Source organism: Accipiter gentilis, chromosome 12, assembly GCF_929443795.1.
Source record: "Accipiter gentilis chromosome 12, bAccGen1.1, whole genome shotgun sequence".
In the NCBI taxonomy this organism is placed as follows: domain Eukaryota; kingdom Metazoa; phylum Chordata; class Aves; order Accipitriformes; family Accipitridae; genus Astur; species Astur gentilis.
The window spans coordinates 30,760,438-30,765,453 of record NC_064891.1 but is presented as its reverse complement, the minus strand read 5'-3'; positions in this window follow the sequence as shown (position 1 = coordinate 30,765,453).

The window sequence follows — 5,016 nt, the reverse complement described above, 5'->3', positions numbered from 1 at the left end:
GGGCGGTCTGTCCCGCTCGCCCGCCCCTCCCGGGCGGCGCGCGGCTGAGGAGAGGTGCGACTGCCGCCATTTTGGAAGCAGGCGGGAGAGGTCTCGGTCTTTGGCGTTGGCGGGGCGGCTCCGCCTGTTATTGACGCTTGTGACAAATTGGAGGAGCCAATCCGTATTAAATAAAAAGATCGAATTTATTAGCAAGTGATAAGAGAGCAAAACAGCGCTGGGCGGCCGGGGAGACAGTGCTCTGCCAAAAGCTGGCAACTTTATGTTATAGTTACATTCCTTATATACAGTTCATGCACCCCTTTCTTGTAAGTCTTTGCCTTGTCCTGCTTCCTCTTTCTTCACTCGTGCAGGTTTGTTACTAGGCAGATTCGGTCAATCTTCTCAAGGGAGAGTGTCTTTTGATGTAGAATGTCTTCTGATGTGGAGAAGTGCAGTCATGGCAGAGCTAATCCCCTTATCTGCTAAATCATAACTGTTGTCTTTTCCCTCCTTATCTAGTAAGTTATAGTTGTTGTCTTTTTTCCCTCCTTATTTAGTAAGTTATAGCCGTTGTCCTTTTCCTGTGACCTTCACACAACATTTAAGCAAGCCTTGTTATTTACACAAAGCATCTGCTAAATCTCAGTATGTCTCTTCCCCCTTCCTGATTGGTATGTAAGCCTTATTGTCTTCTTTTAATTCAACATGAATTACACAATGTCAGGGAACAATTTGGTTCCCTGTCGATTACACGCCGGGCCGTCGTTCTCCATCTCCCTCCCTTCTGCCTCTCTGTCAGTCCCGGGATGTGTCTTCTCTGTGGCGGCTGCTGGGCCGGAGCTAGTGAGGGACAAGGAGCCCAGAGTGGCAAGGGGGTGCAAGGACTTTGAGGCTGGGGAGGGCCTGTGGAGCAGGATGTTTGGGAGTTAGGAGGGCTCCTGTGGGCAGGGAGGTCTACAGCGTTTTCGTGTAGCCCAAGGCAATAGTTTGGGCTACTGAAGCTTGTGACTGACTATAGGGGGTTTTGGGACCAAAGGTGACAGGGGGCTTGCTCTTCAGCCTTTGGTAGCTAGCGTGGTAGCTGGTAGGAGACTTGCCAAGCTGCTCTCAAGAAGCCTGTCCTTTTGGCCCTGTAGGCAGCATCATGGGTATAATGGCACTTAGAGGCAACCGAGTTAAAATCGCTGATGTTGGTTGCAGTGGAGCACTGACTTCCTAAAGTTGGCGTTGCTGCAAATCAAACCCCACTTTAAAAGTCCAAGGCCGTAGCACTACTGCCTGGGCTTGTGCTTCTCAGAGGTTCTTATAAGCCTGTACCAAGGTCACCAACAGCAGATACCAGGGAAAAAACAGGACCTTTCATCACAGAAATTCACCTAGGTTTCAACAACTTGGAACTGAGGCTTGCTTGTTATCATTAGTTTTCAGCATTAAGATGCTGGATTGCAAGCCTGTCTCTTTCTGTTACTTACCTAAAATATAAATTTATTGGGGTTTTTCCTTGTCACTTCCTTTGCTCCTTTCAAGCAGGCCGTTCCTTTCTGATGTAGCAACAGGCCTTACCGACTTTGCACTTGGGAGTTTCCACTGATCTAATCTGTAAATCTCCGTGTCTAGGAGTCAGTGTAATAACCCAATTAGCAAATAGTTTTAACAGACTCTTAATCTCTGTTATAGGTAAGGGGCAAGGTCCCTGTTTTCTTGCTGAAGTGACTGTGGTATAGTTTTGCCTTGCTCTTTCTCAGTTACTGCACAAGGCCCACAGATGCCTCTCATTATCCTGGTGCAAGTGAAAATGTGTTATGGTGCTAGGCTGCCACAGATTTTTAGCTGTAGAGTCCCTGTGAGGGCTGCGAACTGGCTTCTCAGCAACTCTTCTCCATACTATTGTCAATTCGTCCTATTCTAAAACTACCAGCAGTGCTATGTGAGCAACTTCCCATGCTCTTTTGGTGGGAATCTTGCTTTGATTTCACTCTGTGGCTGCAACATTGGGCTGTGCTTGCAGGGAGAGATGCTGTGTGAAAATTGGCAGACTTAGCAAGAGGTGTGCTTGCAAAGGCTCTGCCCTCTGAGGGAAGGGGCTGAGTTCAGACTTACTTTGAACTGTCATTATTCCATGTCCTGCTTTGTTTTCCTGCTGCTGTACTAACAAATCCTAACTGGGGATCCATGACAAATTATGGCAGTAACAACTATTGCACAAGTGCCTCACTGAAAGCGGTTGACCCTATCTATCAATAGCCAGCAGCGCATGCTGGCTGTGACACAATCCTGTTCATTGCCCCCTTTCTCAGGGCTCTGACTGTAACACTGGTCAGTTGCAACTTGAAGGAGCACAAAGTATGTGATTAATTTGCCATTCAGAGAGGTGACAAAGCCACAGCAGAAAGTCAGCTGTTTCTCCTCTTCTTCCTCTCCTGCCCCTGCTATCAAATCTACAAACTGCTGTAGGATGGCACAGGTCTTTAGAAATGACTTCACAGCCCTGCAATCCCATACAAATGCAGCAATGTTAATCACTGGCTGGTGTGTAGGTCTACCCAGAGCTCTTCCCTGTATACTTGTGCAGATGCATGCATCCAAAGTTGAGTTAAAAACCCCAAATTTTTAGAGTTTTGCATTGTGGGGCTGAATATGGTAACAAGGTTGTGTATTCTGTCTCTTTAGAAACTGCCCAGCAAGGACTGACAGGCTGGTTGTCACTCCCATTATGCTGCTTGTGAGGCCAGGATCAGGATGCTACAAGAGTGAAACGGATGGCAGTGGGTTATCAGAAGTTGCTTTTGAAGAGGAATGGATGTGTGAGGAGTCCCTGCAAAATTTCTGGTGCAGAATCAACCCTAAGTCACCAGCTAGGCAGAGAGATGGCAGGTTTTGAACCGGTTTGACAAGGTGTCCTGAAAGCAAGATGTAGCTGTATTTAAGCCACTAGGCAAAGGGGAATACCGCTAGTGAATTAGGAACACCCCCCCTTTTTTTTTCTTTATTTTCTTGGGGTGGTGGCTCTGTTAGCTGGACACTTTGGGTGTTTTGGTTTCATTTAAAGCTGTGAATAATCTCTTTTCAAATTAAGTACTCTGCTGCCTCTTGCAGAGATTTGCCAAATCCTTGCCTCTGCATTTATTTCTAAAGCTACGCCTGTTTGCCAGTCTGCTCAGCCCCTCCAGGCAAGGAGGAGATGAGAGTCCAAGTTTTTCATCGTACAAACAGCATAACTTAACACCAGGCCAGAAGTCTGAAGGGGACATAGATGAAGGTAGGAGACACCTGAGGAGTGTTCAGGCCTGGAAGAAGACCTAACGGAGGACTCTACATCAAGGGTGCCAGACTCCTGGATTTAGGCAGTGAAACTGTTTGCTCTGTGATAATCTCATAGATACGGGACAGGTAGCAGGATCAAAAGAATTGCAGGGGCCTGGGGCAAGTAATGTCAGTGAGAGAGCAGGAAACACCGCTTATGTTTTATTTGTGGATGAGAGGAAGGGGAGCACTGTGGCTTTTGAGAATATGGGTACTGAGTCTCTATCAGGTGAGATAGGAGTAGTATTTGAACGTGCTGGGAACATAAACTAAAGGTTTTAGCTGAGCAGGTCAATGTGCTCTGTTTAGAGCTGTTACTGTACTAAACCTGAACCACTGTGTACTCATCTCCCAACTCAGGAGCCAAACCTATAGGTGGGGGTGGGGCTGGGCTAGTTACATCAGGGTCTGAAGCTTGCTCTCCACCTAAAGTGGCTTTCCCGAGTTCTTGCACAGATTGTGCTGTTTTGATTTCCACAGTGCAGGGCATCCTGAAGGTCTCAATGTTTTAGCCAGCCAACTAGAAGTGCACACAGCCTCCTTCCTGCAGGAATTCAGAACCCAGCTGAAATGCCTACATGAGCCTTGTTTATCAGGAAGAGGCTTTGTAACTTTCTGTGGCAGGAAATAGGCAGCATTGACCTCAAGGCAGTTTAGTCATCTGATGCTGTGAAGGTTGATTTTATTCTGGGAAGGTTGTCCCATTTTGAGGAAGGCTTCTGAGTAACAGAGTGTATTGGCTTTGTGTGGCAAGGTTTTTGGGGGGGGGTTACAGGGGTGGCTTCAGTAAGAAGCTGCTGGAAGCTTCCCCTGTGTTTGAGAGAGAGCCCATACCAGCTGCTCTAAGACGGACCCGCCGCCGGCCAAGGCCGAGCCAATCAGCAATAGTGGTAACGCCTCTGTGATAACATTTTTAAGAAGGAAAAAAAGTTGGGACAGACAAAAACGGCAGCCGGAGAGAGGAGTGAGAACATGTAAGAGAAACAACCCTGCGGACAGCAAGGTCAGTGAAGAAGGAGTGGGAGGAGGTAGGTGCTCCAGGTGCCAGAGCAGAGATTCCCCTGCGGCCCGTGGTGAAGACCATGGTGAGGCAGGCTGTCCCCCTGCAGTCCATGGAGGTCCATGGTGGAGCAGACATCCACCTGCAGCCCATGGAGGACCCCACGCTGGAGCAGGTGGGTTTCCGAAGGAGGCTGTGACCCCGTGGGAACCCCATGCTGGAGCAGGCTCCTGGCAGGACCTGCGGATCTGTGGAGAGAGGAGCCCACAGAGCAGGTTTTCTGGCAGGACTTGTGACCCTGTGGGGGACCCATGCTGGAGCAGTGTGCTCCTGAAGGACTGCACACCGTGGAAAGGACCCATGCTGGAGCAGTTCATGGAGAACTGTCTCCCATGGGAGGGACCCACGTTGGAGAAGTTCGTGGAGGACTGTCTCCCATGGGTGGGACCCAACGCTGGAGCAGTGGAAGAGTGTGATGAGTCCTGCCCCTGAGGAGGATGAAGTGGCAGAAAATAACGTGTGTTGAACTGACCGTAAACCCCATTCCCCATCCCCCTTGTGCCGCTGTGGGGGGCTTGGTAGAGAATCCGTGAGTGAAGTTGTGCCCGGGAAGAAGGGAGGGGTGGAGGAAAGGTGTTCTGAGATTTGGGGTTATTTCTCATTACCCTACTCTGGTTGATTTGTAATAAATTGAGTTAGTTTTCCCCAAGTTGAGTCTGTTTTGCCCATGA